This window comes from Arachis ipaensis, chromosome B9 (assembly GCF_059453495.1).
Source record: "Arachis ipaensis isolate K30076 ecotype BB chromosome B9, ASM5945349v1, whole genome shotgun sequence".
NCBI classification, from domain to species: Eukaryota; Viridiplantae; Streptophyta; class Magnoliopsida; order Fabales; family Fabaceae; genus Arachis; species Arachis ipaensis.
The window spans coordinates 85,772,508-85,789,800 of record NC_142444.1 but is presented as its reverse complement, the minus strand read 5'-3'; the positions used below and the strand labels follow the sequence as shown (position 1 = coordinate 85,789,800).

Sequence of the window (17,293 nt, the reverse complement as noted above, 5' to 3'; positions counted from 1 at the left end):
GCTCAATTTTTGAGGTGGAAAGAACTTTGCCAAGAAGGCATTGACTAGCTTTTCCCAAGAGTTTAGGCTTTCTTTAGGTTGTGAATCCAACCATGTCCTAGCTCCGTCTCTTACAGCAAAAGGAAAGAGCATAAGTCTGTAGACTTCAGGGTTAACCCCATTGGTCTTGACAGTGTCACAGATTTGCAAGAATTCAGCTAAGAACTGATGAGGATCTTCCAATGGAAGTCCATGAAACTTGCAATTCTGTTGCATTAGAGAAACTAATTGAGGCTTAAGCCAAAGTTGTTTGCTCTAATGGCAGGGATTGAGATGCTTCTCCCATAGAAGTCAGGAGTAGGTGCAGTAAAGTCACCAAGCACCTTCCTTGCATTGTTGGCATTGTTGTTTTCAGCTGCCATGGTTTCTTCTTCCTTGAAAAGCTCTGTTAGACCCTCTAGAGAGAATTGTGCTTTAACTTCTCTTAACTTTCTCTTCAAGGTCCTTTCAGGTTCAGGATCAGCTTGAACAAGTATGCCTTTATCTTTGCTCCTGCTCATATGAAAGAGAAGAGAACAAGAAAGTAGGGAATCCTCTATGTCACAGTATAGAGATTCCTTGAGGTGTCAGAGGAATAGAAGAATAGAAGGAGGAGGTAGAGAGAGAGGAGAATTTTAACTTATCAAGAGGGATAGAGTTCGAATTGCACCTTGAGGAGGAGTGTTAGTCCCTTAAATAGAAGGATGTGAGAAGAGGGGAAGAATTTTCGAAAATTAATTAAAAGATTTTGAAATAATTAAAAGAAATTTTTGAAAATTTGATTGATGATTTTCGAAAACTAAGATTGGGAAAGAAATAAAGTGATTTTTGAAAAATATTTTGAAATTAGAAATTAAAAAGATATGATTGAAAATTAATTTTGAAAAAGATGTGATTGAAAATATATGATTGAGAAGATATGATTGAAAATCAATTTTTTTAAAAAAAAGAAAGTTTTAAAATTAAACTTGATTACTTGACTAACAAGAAAGTAAAAGATATGATTCTAAAATTTAAAATTTGATCCTTTCTTAATAGGCAAGTAACAACTTGAAAATTTTGAAGTAAATCATTAATTATAGCAAGGATTTTTGAAAATTATAATAATAAAAAAATGGAAAGAAATTGATTTTGAAAGGATATGATTGAAAAGATATGATTTGAAAAAGATTTGATTTTGAAAAATTATGAAAATTTGAAAAAGATTTGAGTTAAAAACAAAATCTTCCCTGTAGTGTCCTTCTGGCGTTAAACGTTCTGGTGTTTAACGCCCAAAATGCTACCCTTTTGGGCATTAAACGCCCAGCCAGGTACCCTGGCTGGCGTATAAACGCTAGTTTTCGTTCTTCACTGGGCGTTTTGAACGCCCATCTTTTTCTGTTTGATTCCTCTGCTGAATGTTCTGAATCTTCAATTCTCTGTATTATTGACTTGAAAAGACATAGTTTTGAAAATATTTTTGAATTTTTAATGATGAGAAACAATAAAAAATGCAACTAAGATCAAATAAACAATGCATGCAAGACACCAAACTTAAAAATTGACACTAAGATACATCAAATATTTTTTATTTTTATGATTTTATAAATTTTTTTGTGATTTTTCGAAAATCATCTGGAAAAGAGAATAAAGAGATTCAAAACTTTTAATAAGAATTCCAGGAACCATGCAATGTTAGTTTAAAGCTTCAGTCTAAAAAGATTAGACATGGCTAGCCAAGCTTCAGCAGGACATTACATTCAGCAGCTAAATTGATGAGAATCAATCAGCTTTTGTGATGATAAGAACATCACCTTGAAACTCTAGAATTCATTCTTAAAAATTCTAAAAAATAAAAAGAAAAGTACGTAATCTAAGCAACAAGATGAACCGTCAGTTGTCTAAACTCAAAAATCCCCGGCAACGGCGCCAAAAACTTGGTGCACGAAATTGTGATCATCAACAATAGAGCCAAAGGACTTGGAGCTCTTAAACATGAATCACACTTTGTCACAATTCCACACAACTAACCAGCAAGTGCACTGGGTCGTCCAAGTAATAAACCTTACGTGAGTAAAGGTCGATCCCACGGAGACTGTCGGCTTGAAGCAAGCTATGGTCACCTTGTAATTCTCAGTCAGGAGAATTCAGATGGTGATGGAGAATTGATAATTAAAAGATAAATAAAACATAAAATAAAGATAGAGATACTTATGTAATTCTTTGGTTGGAATTTCAGATAAGCGTATGAAGATGCTTTGTTCCTCCTGAACCTCTGCTTTCCTATTGCCTTCTTCCAATCATTCATACTCCTTTCTATGGCAAGCTTTATGTTGGGCATCACCGTTGTCAATGGCTACTTCCCGTCCTCTCAGTGAAAATGTTCTACGCACGCTGTCACCGCACGGCTAATCATCTGTCGGTTCTCGATCATGTTGGAATAGGATCCATTGATCCTTTTGCGTCTGTCACACACCCAACAATCGCAAGTTTGAAGCTCGTCACAGTCATCCCTTCCCAGATCCTACTCGGAATACCACAGACAAAGTTTAGACTTTCCGGATCTCAAGAATGACCGCCAATAATTCTAGCCTATACCACGAAGGTTCTAATCTTAGATTAGAAACCCAAGAGATACACATTCAAGCTTGTTTGTATGTAGAACGGAAGTGGTTGTCAGTCACGCGTTCATAGGTGAGAATGGTGATGAGTGTCACATAATCATCACATTCATCATGTTCTTGGGTGCGAATGAATATCTTGGAGAAGAAATAGACTTGAGTTGAATAGAAAAACAATAGTACTTTGTATTAATTCATGAAGAACAGCAGAGCTCCACACCTTAATCTATGGTGTGTAGAAACTCCACCGTTGAAAATACAAAAGTGATAATGGTGTAAGCATGGCTGAATGGCCAGCCTCCAAGGTCTAGGGACTAAACGTCCAAAGATTTTAATACAATATCAAAAGGTCCTATTTATAGAGAACTAGTAGCCTAGGGTTACAGAAATGAGTAATTAATGCATAAATCTTCTTCCGGGCCCACTTGGTATGTGCTTGGGCTGAGCATTGAAGCTTCCATGTGTAGAGACTTTTCTTGGAGTTAAACGCCAGCTTTTGTGCCAGTTTGGGCGTTTAACTCCAGCTTTTGTGCCAGTTTAGGAGTTAAACGCCAGAATTCTTGAGCTGACTTAGAACGCCTGTTTAGGCCATCAAATCTCAGGCAAAGTATGGACTATTATATATTGCTGGAAAGCCCAGGATGTCTACTTTCCAACGCAATTAAGAGCGCCCGAATTGGGCTTCTGTAGCTTCAGAAAATCTACTTTGAGTGCAGGGAGGTCAGGATCTAACAACATCTGCAGTCCTTTCTCAGCCTCTGAATCAGATTTTTGCTCAGGTCCCTCAATTTCAGCCAGAAAATACCTGAAATCACAGAAAAACACACAAACTCATAGTAAAGTCCAGAAGAGTGATTTTTATTTAAAAAAAATAAAAACATAATAAAAACTAACTAAAATACACTAAAAACATACTAAAAACAATGCCAAAAAGCGTATAAATTATCCGCTCATCAGACACCAAGTGGCACGCCCAGCCTTTTGATGCTCAAGTGGCACGCCCACTTTCATGTGGCTCTTTTAAGCTTCGCGTGCCACGCCTGGGTCTTCAAGTGGCACGCCCAAGTGACAATTTGAAGCTGGTGTGCCACACCTTCGATACCAAGTGGCACGCCCAAGGGATGATCCTTTTCTGGAGTGGTGAACTGGCATGCCACGCCCCATGGCTCAGGTGGCACACCCATAATATGTGATGGGTTAGGCGTGCCATGCCCAGCTTGGCGTGTCATGCCCCTTTAATCGCCTTCATCATTGCTCTCTGGAAAACTACACTGGCGTGCCACGCCCATGTAAAGGCTTTGAGAATCCCCTCTAGACTTCAATTCTAGCATGTCACGCCCAGCTCCTGGCTTGCCATGCCCAGACATTTTTGTGGCGTTTGTTCCAAGTTGCACGCTAGTTTCACACGCCCAGCTTGTTTTGTCGTTTTCTTCCCTTCTTGTTGCTCTTTTCCACCTGAAATTTAGCACAAGCCCATTTTAAAGCAATGTACCATAATATTTATCAATTAACTCATAATTTGTAATGATCAAATGAGGTTTTGCTCTTTTATGGTCCTTTTTAGGCAAGAAAAAAGGGTAGATGATGCAAGTCATTAGTATGCATCACCCACGCGTACGCATCACCTGCAGAATCTCCACTTTTCAACTTCGTGCGTGGTCGAAGACGTTATTGGGGCAATGATGGCATTGATAATGCTGAAGCTTGCCCCCCCGACATTATCCCTAGTGTTACCAGCGTTGGTAACGCTAGAAGAGGTACTTGTCTTGACCTTGGTGTTACTACTGGCATTAGTGGCATTACCAGCATTGGCAACGTTGATGCTGGCGTTATTGCCAGTGTTGCAAACGTTGGCAATACTCCTTGGTCCCTTAAGGCTGGCGTTGTTGCTGGCGTTACCAGCGTTGGCAACGCCCTTAGTTCTCCTAGAGCTAGCGTTAACACTGGCGTTACCAGCGTTGGTAACGCCCACTGTTCCTTGTTTTCCTTTGCTTCTTCTTGTCTTGCCTATCCTCAATCAAACAAGTGCATCAAAGCTTTGCTATTTCATGAATAATCACAAGATATTTCATCATTCATTACATCACTTAGTTCTTGTATTAATCTCATGAAAATGATTGTAATTCACTAATGTTTGATGAATCAAGACATGCATAGATAACTCATCCAAATGCTTGCTTATTAATGAAGATAATGCATGAAACTAAGTAAAAACTTAATAAAAATGGCTTGTGAAACTAGCCAAGATGCCCAGGCATCAGTTGTTAACAACCATCTCAATCAACTCCATAGCTTTATCAAGGGTCTTTTTCATGTGGAGTGACTGATAAACCACTATTTTATGGTTTATCTTGTGCTCAATTGAGTGGTTTTTACCAAGTTTTTATACACTTATTCATACTAATTGCATGATTTTACAATTCCTTCCCAATTTTGTGCTATGATTGAAAACATGCTTCTTTGACCTTAATTTTCCTATGTTTAATCCCCTTTATACCATTCGATGCCGTGATCTGTGTGTTAAGTGTTTTCAGGCTTTATACGGCAGAAATGGCTCAGAGGATGGAAAGGAAGCTTGCAAAAATGGAAGGAACACAAGAAACTAAGGAGATAACCAGCGAGCATCGATGCACATGCATGGCTCACGTGTGCGCGTGACTTGGAGCTTTCCATGGCGACGCGTACGCGTGACATGTGCCACGTGCAGAAAACTCAGAAAATACTGGGGGGGCGATTTCGGGCTGAGTTTGGACCCAGTTTTCGGCCCAGAAACGCAGACTAAAGCCAAGGGACAAACAGAGACTCAACATTCATTCATTCACACTTTCTATTATTCACAATTTAGGTTTTAGATGTAGTTTCTAGAGAGAGAGGCTCTCTCCTCTCTCTAGGTTTTAGGATTTCTCTTAGTTTTAGGTTTATTTCTTCACAATTCCAAGTTCAATGTTCCTTTAATTTAGTTTCTCTTCTACTTTTATTTGTCTTAGTATTCTAGTTTATCTATTTCCCCTATTGATTACTTTATGTTGCTATTTGGTTTATGAATTCTCATGTTTAATTTGATTTTCTATTTAATGCAATTTGAGGCATTTCATATTTATGATTGCTTTCTTCAATTTATGTTATTGATGCTTTCAATTTAAGTTATATTTTTCCTCTTTTGGCTTTGGTTGATTATTTGGAGACACTTGAGTTATCAAACTCCTTTGTTGATTGATAATTAACAGTTGCTGGTTGATTTGGATCCCTCTAAAGCTAGTCATTCCTGAAGAGTTGACTAGGACTTGAGGAATCAAATTGATTAGTCCACTTGAATTTCCTTCATAGCTAGAGGTTAACTAAGTGGGAGCAACGAGCAATTCTCATCACAATTGATAAGGATAACTAGGATAGGACGCCCAGTTCTCATACCTTGCCAAGTGCTTTTCTAGTCATTAATTTACTTTCTTGCCTTTTTATTTTCTTGTTCCTTATTTCAAAAACCCAAAAATATACTTTTCCATAACCAATTATAAGCACACTTCCCTGCAATTCCTTGAGAGACGACCTGAGGTTTAAATACTTCGGTTATTATTTTTATTGGGTTTGCTTAAGTGACAAACAAGTTTTTGTATGAAAGGATTCTTTGTTGGTTTAGAAACTATACTAGCAACGAGAATTTATTGTGAATTCTTTACCGACAAAAAAACCGTTCATCAAAATGGCACCGTTGCCGGGGAATCGCAAACGTGTGCCTTATTATTGGTTATTGTAAATATTTGCTTTTTTTGCTTGTTTGTTTGTTTTTGTTTTAATTTTTACTAGCTACTATGAATTCTCACCTCTGTCGCTATGAGTTTAGTTCTAATTATGTTGTAGGGAATGGAAGCTATAATGAGAACAGGCATCAAGGTTGGAACAATCAAAGATGGGAGGAGCCACAAGGATTTGATCAACCCTCTTGGCAACAACCCCCTCCAACGCACTATAACCAACAACCATTCCATGATGCATACCAAGACAATAGTTATGGTGGACCTTTTCGTGACAACCAACCTCCACCAAATTACTATGGTCAAGAGCCATTCCAAGAAGCATACCAAGATAACGGCTATGGTGAGCACCCTTTTGATTATCAACAATGATAAACCCCGATTTCGTGATTTATCTTATACTTATTTTGGGAGATTTTACCATCTTTTCCCATATTTGTTCAATGAAATAGCATGGTTTTGTAACTCTCCCTTAAATTTTGCTTAAGTGTAAAAACATGCTTTTTAGGCCTTAAATTGGTAATTTTGATTCACTTTAATTCCATTCGATGCCTTGATATGTGTATTGAATGATTTCAGGTTTATAAGGCAAGTATTGGATGGAAGAAATGAGTAGAAAAGCATACAAAGGGGAGAATACATGAAGAAACAAAGATTGGGAATGCATCAATAGACGCGCACGCGCACAAGGCGCGCATGAGCAAAAGTGGCCTCGCCCATAGACGCGCACGCGTACATGCCGCTTCCGCGCGGATGGAGAATTTACCAATCGACGCGCACATGCACATGGTGTGCACGCGCCGGTATTCTTACATGGCCCACTTAAAGGCAAAATGCTGGGGGCGATTTCTGAGCTGTCTAGGCCCAAATCCAACTTGTTTTTTAGTGTATTTCATGCAGAATTGAAGTCCAAGCAAAGGGGGAGCAATTAGTTTAGCCAACATGAGCCTTTAGTTAGTTTTCTAGAGAGAGAAGATCCCTCTTCTCTCTAGAATTAGGTTAGGATTAGGATAGATTATCTTAGATTCATGTTTAATTACTTGATTTCATCTTGTTTCTTTTATAATTTCTCATTTCTACATCTCGATTCTCTTAATTGTGATGTTAATTTCTCATTTTGCTCCCTTTTGTGATGATGAACTCATGTTGGATTTGATTTACTTTTAATGAAATTTTGATGTTGATGTTTCTTTAATTAATGAATTGAGTTGTGATCTTACTTTTCTTGTACTTAGTAGTTGTTAGAATTTATTATTTTGGCAAAATTATGATGTTTACTTCTATTGCACTCTATGTGTTTGATGAAATGTTCTCTTTAGTTTTTGAGTAGTTTTATCACTTCTTGGCCTAAGCCAAGGGAATTGGGTAAACTTGAGTTATTGGGTATGATGGAATTGGGGAATTGAGAACCCATGGTGATCAATTTGATACCCATTAACGCTAACCCACTACTAAGTTAATTAGTAGGTAGGTCAGGACTTAAGGGTTGATGTGATCAAACCTATTTGACGTACTTCAAGCTTTTGGGAAATAGACTTAATAGGTTGGCCTCTTATAATTATCAATATTCAGTTTGTTGACAAGGATGGTGACCTCAATTACCCAAGTCTTAGCCAAGAGTTCTTTATCTTGCTTTCTTTACTTATTCACTCAATTTATTTTCTTGCCATTTCATGAACCAAAACCCCCTCCCCCCCTTTTACCCCTTCATAGCCAATAATTGAGCATTACATTATTTCCTAGGGAGACAACCCGGAGTCTAAATACTTCAGTTAATTTTTATTTGGGGTTTGTTATTTGTGACAACCAAAACTTTTGTACGAAAGGATTCTCTGTTGGTTTAGAAACTATACTAGCAACGAGAGCTTATTTGTGAATTTCTTTACCGGCAGAAATCAGCTCGTCAAAATGGCGCCGTTGCCAGGAAACAAAATGGTGCTATGTTATTGGCTATTGTACATATTGTGAATAGCTTGAATTTTGGTTTGTTTGCTAGTTTTTGCTAGTTTAGGATTTTACCTTCCTTGTTTCTTATTAATTTTTATTTTTATTTTCTCTTTCACTATGAATTCTCATCCTTTTGGCTATGAGTGTAGTTCAAACTATGTTGTAGGAAATGGAAGCTCCAATGAGGATATACATCAAGGATTTAGAAATCAATGATGGGAGGAACCTCAAGCTTATTGGTGCACGAAATTGTGATCCCTGGTAATGGCTCCAAAAACTTGATGCTCTAATCTTAATTCATGATTTGTCACAACTTCGATACAACTAACCAGCAAGTGCACTGGGTCGTCCAAGTAATAAAACCTTACGTGAGTAAGGGTCGATCCCACGGAGATTGTCGGCTTGAAGCAAGCTATGGTCACTTGTAAATCTCAGTCAGGCGGATATCAAATGGTTATGGAGTTTTAGAATAATAATAATAAATAAACAGAAAATAAAGATAGAAATACTTATGTAATTCATTGGTGAGAATTTCAGATAAGTGTATAGAGATGCTTTCGTTCCTCTGAACCTCTACTTTCCTGCTGTCTTCATCCAATCCTTCCTACTCCTTTCCATGGCAAGCTTTATATAGGGCATCACCGTTGTCAATGGCTACATCCCATCCTCTCTGTGAAAAAGGTCCAAATGCTCTGTCACGGCACGGCTAATCATCTGGAGGTTCTCGATCATACTGGAATAGGGTTCACCCTCCTTTTGCGTCTGTCACTACGCCCAGCACTCGCGAGTTTGAAGTTCGTCACAGCCATCCCTTCCCAGATCCTACTCGAAATACCACAGACAAGGTTTAGACTTTCTGGATCTCAGGAATGGCCATCCATGGGTTCTAACTTATACCACGAATATTCTAATATCTCGGACTCGGTCCTCTGTATTAGATATCTAAGAGATACTCACTCTAGCTTGTTTGCATGTAGAACGGAAGTGTTTGTCAGGCACGCGTTCATGAGTGAGAATGATGATGAGCGTCACATAATCATCACATTCATCATGTTCTTGGGTGCGAATGGATATCTTAGAAGCGGAATAAGTTGGATTAAATATAAAACAGTAGTACTTTGCATTAAATCATGAGGAACAGCAGAGCTCCACACCTTAATCTATGGAGTGCAGAAACTCTACCGTTGAAAAATACATAAGTTAAAGGTTCAGGCATGGCCGAATGGCCAGCCCCCATGATCTAAGAAATAGACGTCCCAAGATGTCTAATACAATAGTAAAAAGTCCTATTTATACTAAACTAGTTACTAGGGTTTACAGAAGTAAGTAATTGATGCATAAATCCACTTCCGGGGCCCACTTGGTGTGTGCTTGGGCTGAGCTTGAAGTTTACACGTGCAGAGGCTTCTTTTGGAGTTGAACGTCAAGTTGTAACGTGTTTTTGGTGTTCAACTCTGGTTTGTAACGTGTTTCAGGCGTTTAACTCCAGACTGCAGCATAGAACTGGCGTTCAACGCCCTTTTGCATCGTCTAAACTTGGGCAAAGTATGAACTATTATATATTGCTGGAAAGCCCTAGATGTCTACTTTCCAACGCCATTGAGAGCGCGCCATTTGGAGTTCTATAGCTCCAGAAAATCCACTTTGAGTGCAGGGAGGTCAGAATCCAACAGCATCAGCAGTCCTTCTTCAACCTCTGAATCTGATTTTTGCTCAAGTCCCTCAATTTCAGCCAGAAAATACCTGAAATCACAGAAAAACACAAAAACTCATAGTAAAGTCCAGAAATGTGAATTTAACATAAAAACTAATAAAAACATCCCTAAATGTAACTAGATCCTACTAAAAACATACTAAAAATAATGCCAAAAAGCGTATAAATTATCCGCTCATCACAACACCAAACTTAAATTGTTGCTTGTCCCCAAGCAACTGAAAATCAAATAGGATAAAAAGAAGAGAATATACTATAAATTCCAAACTATCAATGAAACATAGCTCCAATCAGATGAGCGGGACTTGTAGCTTTTTGCCTCTTGAATAGTTTTGGCATCTCACTTTATCCATTGAAGTTCAGAATGATTGGCATCTATAGGAACTCAGAGTTCAGATAGTGTTATTGATTCTCCTAGTTCAGTATGTTGATTCTTGAACACAGCTACTTTATGAGTCTTGGCCGTGGCCCTAAGCACTTTGTTTTCCAGTATTACCACCAGATACGTAAATGCCACAGACACATAATTGGGTGAACCTTTTCAGATTGTGACTTAGCTTTGCTAAAGTCCCCAATTAGAGGTGTCCAGGGTTCTTAAGCACACTCTATTTTTGCTTTGGACCTTGACTTTAACCGCTCAGTCTCAAGTTTTCACTTGACACCTTCACGCCACAAGCACATGGTTAGGGACAGCTTGGTTTAGCCGCTTAGGCCAGGATTTTATTCCTTTAGGCCCTCCTATCCACTGATGCTCAAAGTCTTGGGATCCTTTTTATTTACCCTTGCCTTTTGGGTTTAAGGGTTATTGGCTTTTTGCTCTTGCCTTTTGATTTTAAGAGCTTTTGGCTTTTTCTGCTTGCTTTTTCTTTTTCTATTTTTTTTTCAACATCTTTTTTTTTCTGCAAGCTTTGTATTCACTGCTTTTTCTTGCTTCAAGAATCATTTTTATGATTTTTCAGATTATCAAATAACATGTCTCCTTGTCATCATTCTTTCAAGAGCCAACATATTTAACATTCATAAACAATAACTTCAAAAGACATATGCACTGTTCAAGCATTCATTCAGAAAACAAAAAGTATTGTCACCACATCAATATAATTAAACTAAGTTCAAGGATAAATTCGAAACTCGTGTACTTCTTGTTCTTTTAAATTAAAAACATTTTTCATTTAAGAGAGGTGATGGATTCATAGGACATTCATAACTTTAAGACAAAGTTACTAAATACTAATGATCATGTAATAAGACACTAACATAGATAAGCACTTAACATAAAAAAAACGAAAAACAGAAAATTTGAGAACAAGGAATGAGTCCACCTTAGTGATGGTGGTGTTTTCTTCTTGAGGTACCAATGATGTCCTTGAGCTCTTCTATGTCTCTTCCTTGTCTTTGTTGCTCCTCCCTCATAGCTCTTTGATCTTCTCTTATTTCATGGAGGATGATTGAGTGCTCTTGATGTTCCACCCTTAATTGTCCCTTGTTAGAGCGTAATTCTCCTAGGGAGGTATTGATTTGCTCCCAAAAATTCTATGGAGGAAAGTGCATCCCTTGAGGCATCTCAGGGATTTTTTGGTGATGAGCTTCTTTATGCGTCTCTTGAGATCAATGGATAGGCTCTCTTATTTGCTCCATCCTTTTCTTAGTGATGGGCTTGTCCTCATCAATGAGGATATCTCCCTCTATGTTAATCCCAGCCGAATTGCATAGAGGGCAAATGAGGTGAGGAAAAGCTAACCTTGCCATAGTGGAGGACTTGTCAGCCACCTTGTAGAGTTCTTGAGGTATAATCTCATGAACCTCCACCTCTTCTCCAATCATGATGCTATGGATCATGATGGCCCGGTCTATAGTAACTTCAGACCGGTTGCTAGTGGGAATGATTGAGCGTTGAATGAACTCCAACCATCCTCTAGCTACAGGCTTAAGGTCCAGTCTTCTCAGTTGAACCGGTTTGCCTTTTGAGTCAATCTTCCATTGAGCTCCTTCCACACATATGTCCATGAGGACTTGGTCCAACCTTTGATCAAAGTTGACTCTCCTTGTGTAGGGGCGTGCGTTTTCTTCCATAATTGGCAAGTTGAACGCCAACCTCACATTTTCCGGACTAAAATCTAAGTAATTCCCCCGAACCATGGTAAGATAATTCTTTGGGTTCGGGTTCTTACTTTGATCATGGTTCTTAGTGATCCATGCATTAGCATAGAACTCTTGAACCATTAGAATTTCGACTTGTTGGCTGGGGTTTGTTAGAACTTCCCAACCTCTTCTATGGATCTCATGTCGGATCTCCGGATACTCATTTTTCTTGAGTTTGAAAGGGACCTCGGGGATCACCTTCTTCTTGGCCACAACATCATAGAAGTGGTCTTGATGGGCTTTGGAGATGAATCTTTCCATCTTCCATGACTCAGAGGTGGAAGCTTTTGTCTTCCCTTTCCCTTTTCTAGAGGATTCTCCAGTCTTGTGTGCCATCAATGGTAATAGAAAAACAAAAAGCTTATGCTTTTACCACACCAAACTTAGAATATTGCTCGCCCTCGAGCAAGAGAAGAAAGAAGAGATGAAGAAGAAGAAGAAATGGAGGAGGGGGAGAGAGGTTGTGTTTCGGCCAAGAAGAGGAAGAGAGGGTTGTGTTGTGTGAAAATAAAGAAGAATCGAGAGGTTTATATAGTAGAGGGAGAGGGGTTAAGGTTCGGCCATATGAGGAGGGTTTAGATGGGAAAGTGATTTTGAATTTTGAAGGTAGGTGGGGTTTATGAGGTAGGTTTATGGGGAAGAGTGGATGGATGTGAGTGGTGAATGGGTGATAGGGAAGAGAGATTGAGGTGATTGATGAAGGGGTGATGGGGAAGAGAGATAAAGGATTATAAGGAGGGAAGGTGAGTGGAGGTATGTGGGGATCTTGTGGGGTCCACAGATCCTGAGATGATCCTGTGGGGTCTATAGATTCTTAGGTGTCAAGGATTTACATCCCTGCACCCTTGAGGATTGTAAAATGCCTTTGCATGCAATTCTGGCGTTTAAACGCCGAATTAGTGCTTGTTTCTGGCGTTCAGCGCCAGCTTTCCTCAGTGTGCATTCCTGGCGTCTGAACGCCAGGATGCTGCTTATTTTGGGCGTTCAATGCCAGATCCATGCTCTGTTCTGGCGTTGAACGCCAGCCGGATGCTCCTTACTGGCGTTTAAACGCCAGTAAGCCCTTCCTCCAGAGTGTGATTTTTCTTCTGCTATTTTTGATTCTGTTTTTGATTTTTCTATTTATTTTGTGACTCCACATGATCATGAACCTAATAAAACATGAAAGAACAATAAAATAAAAATAAAATTAGATAAATAAAAATTGGGTTGCCTCCCAACAAGCACTTCTTTAATGTCAATAGCTTGACAGTGGGCTCTCATGGAGCCACACAGGTGATCAGGTCAATTTTATAGACTCCTAACACCAAACTTAGAGTTTGGATATGGGAGTTCAACACCAAACTTAGAGTTTGATTGTGGGGACTCTGTATGACTCTGTTTTGAGAGAAGCTTACTGTGCCTCTTTTCCATGTTTATAGAAGGATGACCTTGAGTTTTAAACACGAGGGAGTCCTCATTCAATTGAAGGACTAGTTCTCCTCTGTCTACATCAATCACAGCTCTTGCTATGGCTAGGAAGGGTCTTCCAAGAATGATGAATTCATCCTCATCTTTCCCAGTATCCAGGATTATGAAATCAGCATGGATGTAAAGGCCTTCAACCTTTACTAACACGTCTTCTACTTGTCCATAAGCTTCTTTTCTTGAGTTGTCTGCCATCTCTAATGAGATTCTGGCAGCTTGCACCTCAAAGATTCCCAGTTTCTCCATTACAGAGAGGGGCATGAGGTTTATTCCTGACCCAAGGTCACATAGAGCCTTCTCAAAGGTTATGGTGCCTATGGTACAAGGTATTAGGAACTTTCTAGGATCCTGTTTCTTCTGAGGCAATCTCAGTTGATCCAATGCATTTAGTTCATTGGTGAACAGGGGAGGTTCATCTCCCTAAGTCTCATTACCAAATAAATTGGCATTCAGCTTCATGATTGCACCAAGGAACTTGGCAACTTGCTCTTCAGTAACATCTTCATTCTCTTCAGAAGAGGAATACTCATTAGAGCTCATGACGGGCGTAAGGAGGTTTAATGGAATCTCTATGGTCTCTAGATGAGCCTCAGAGTCCTTTGGTTCCTCAAAGGGAAACTCCTTGTTGATCACTGGACGTCCCAGGAGGTCTTCCTCCTTGGAATTCACGTCCTCCCCTTCCTCCTTGGATTCGGCCATGATGGTTATATCAATGGCCTTGCACTCTCCTTTTGGATTTTCTTCTATATTGCTTGGGAGAACACTAGGAGGGGTTTTGGTGATCTTCTTACTCAGCTGGCCCACTTGTGCCTCCAAATTTCTAATGGAGGACCTTGTTTCATTCATGAAACTCAGAGTGGCCTTAGATAGATCAGAGACTAAGTTTGCTAAATTAGAGGTATTTTGTTCAGAGTTCTCTGTCTGTTGCTGAGTGGATGATGGAAAAAGCTCGCTATTGCTAAACCTATTTCTTCCACCATTATTAAAGCCTTATTGAGGCTTTTGTTGATCCTTCCATGAGAGATTTGGGTGATTTCTCCATGAGGGGTTATAGGTGTTTCCATATGGTTCACCCATGTAATTCACCTCTGCTATTGCAGGGTTCTCAGGATCATAAGCTTCTTCTTCAGAAGATGCCTCTTGAGTACTATTGGATGCGGCTTGCATTCCATTCAGACTCTGAGAAATCATATTGACTTGCTGAGTCAATATTTTATTTTGAGCCAATATGGCATTCAGAGTATCAATTTCAAGAACTCCCTTCTTCTGAGGCGTCCCATTACTCACAGGATTCCTCTTAGAAGTGTACATAAACTGGTTGTTAGCAACTATGTCAATAAGTTCTTGAGCTTCTACAGGCGTTTTCTTTAGATGAATGGATCCACCTGCAGAAGTATCCAATGACATCTTAGCTAATTCAGACAGACCATCATAGAATATATCCAAGATGGTCCATTCTGAAAGCATGTCAGAAGGACACTTTTTGGTCAGTTCCTTGTATCTCTCCCAAGCTTCATAGAGGGATTCACCTTCTTTCTGTCTGAAGGTTTGAACATCCACTCTAAGCTTACTCAGCTTTTGAGGAGGAAAGAACTTGGCTAAGAAAGCCTTGACCAGCTTATCCCAAGAGTTCAGGCTATCCTTAGGTTGAGAGTCCAACCATATTCTAGCTCTATCTCTTGCAGCAAACGGGAAAAGCATGAGCCTGTAGACTTCAGGATCTACTCCATTAGTCTTAACAGTATCACAGATCTGCAAGAATTCAGTTAAGAACTGAAAGGGATCTTCAGATGGAAGTCCATGAAACTTGCAGTTTTGTTGCATCAGAGAAACTAATTGAGGTTTAAGCTCAAAATTATTTGCTCCAATGGTAGGGATGGAGATGCTTCTTCCATGTAAATTGGAATTAGGTGCAGTAAAGTCACCAAGCATCCTCCTTGCATTATTTTTATTTTCGGCTGCATCTCCTCTTCCTGTTCGAAAATTCCTGTAAGGTTGTCTCTGGATTGTTGTATTTTAGCTTCTCTTAGTTTCCTCTTCAGAGTCCTTTCAGGTTCAGGATCTGCTTCAACAAGAATATTCTTGTCCTTGCTCCTGCTCATATGACAAAGAAGGGAATAACAAAGAAAATATGGAATCCTCTATGTCACAGTATAGAGATTCCTTTGTGTGAGTAGAAGAAGAAAAGAATGTAATGTAAGGAAAGAGAAGGGAGGAGAATCCAAACACAAGGGTGAGGAGAGCAGAGATATGAGATGAAGAGAAGTGTTAGTAAATAATTAAATAAATAGAAGAGGGTGGGGGAGAAGAGAATTTCGAAAATAATTTTTTTAAAAGGAGTTGATGATTTTCGAAAATTAAGATAAAATTAAAATTAAAATTAAAAATTGAAACAATTAATTAATTAAAAGAATTTTTGAAAAAGAGGGAGGTATTTTCGAAAATTAGAGAGGGATAGTTAGTTAGGTAGTTTTGAAAAAGATAAGAAACAAACAAAAAGTTAATTAGTTAGTTGAAACAAATTTTGAAAATTAATTTTTAAAAGATAAGAAGATAAGAAGTTAGAAAAGATATTTGAAAAAGATATGATTTTGAAAAAGATAAGATAAAAAGATATTTTTGAAAAGATATGATTGAAATTAGTTTTGAAAAAGATTTGATTTTTAAAATCACAATTAATGACTTGATTCACAAGAAATCACAAGATATGATTCTAGAACTTAAAGTTTGAATCTTTCTTAACAAGTAAGTAACAAACTTGAAATTTTTGAACCAAAAAATTAATTGTTGATGATATTTTCGAAAACATGATATAAAATTAAGAAGAAGATTTTTGAAAAATATTTTTAAAATTTTCGAAAAATAAGAAAAATGAAAAAGATTTGATTTTTGAAAAATATTTTGAAAAAGATAAGATTTTTAAATTGAAAATTTGATTTGACTTATAAGAAACAATTGAATTTTAAAAATTTTTGAAAAAGTCAATCCAAATTTTCGAAATTTATGAGAGAAAAAAGGAAAGATATTTTTTTGATTTTTGAATTTTTTATGATGAAAAAGTCAATCCAAATACTCAATGCATGAAAATTTTGGATTAAAACATGTGATGCGTGCAAGAACACTATGAATGTCAAGATGAACACCAAGAACACTTTGAAGATCAAGATGAACATCAAGACTTATTTTTGAACATTTTTCAAAAAAAGAAAACATGCAAGACACCAAACTTAAAAATTTTTCATGTCTAGACACTATGAATGCAAGAATGCATATGAAAAACAAGAAAGGACACAAAACAAGAAAATATGAAGATCAAACAAGAAGACTGGCCAAGAACAACTTGAAGATCATGAAGAACACTATGAATGCATGAATTTTTCGAAAAAAATGCATAAAAAATTTTTAGAAAAAATGCAATTGACACCAAACTTAAAAATTGACTCAAGACTCAAACAAGAAACACAAAATATTTTTTATTTTTATGATTTTATAAATTTTTTTGTTTTTTTTCGAAAATTAATGTGAAAAATAAAAATAAGGATTCCAAAATTTTGAATATGAATTCCAGGAATCTTGCACTCTTAGTCTAAAGCTCCAATCCGAGGGTTAGACATGGCTTAATAGCCAGCCAAGCTTTAGAAGATACAAATTAG

General features: G+C 38.0%; 1 non-coding gene across 1 annotated transcript; it reads left to right on the top strand.

Annotated features, from left to right (window-relative positions):
• Window positions 1-15,101: 15,101 nt before the first annotated feature.
• On the top strand, window positions 15,102-15,209 carry LOC148545310 (small nucleolar RNA R71). The gene has a single exon (XR_015901857.1). It is a non-coding gene; the product is annotated as a small nucleolar RNA R71 (small nucleolar RNA).
• The last annotated feature ends 2,084 nt before the right edge of the window (window positions 15,210-17,293 follow it).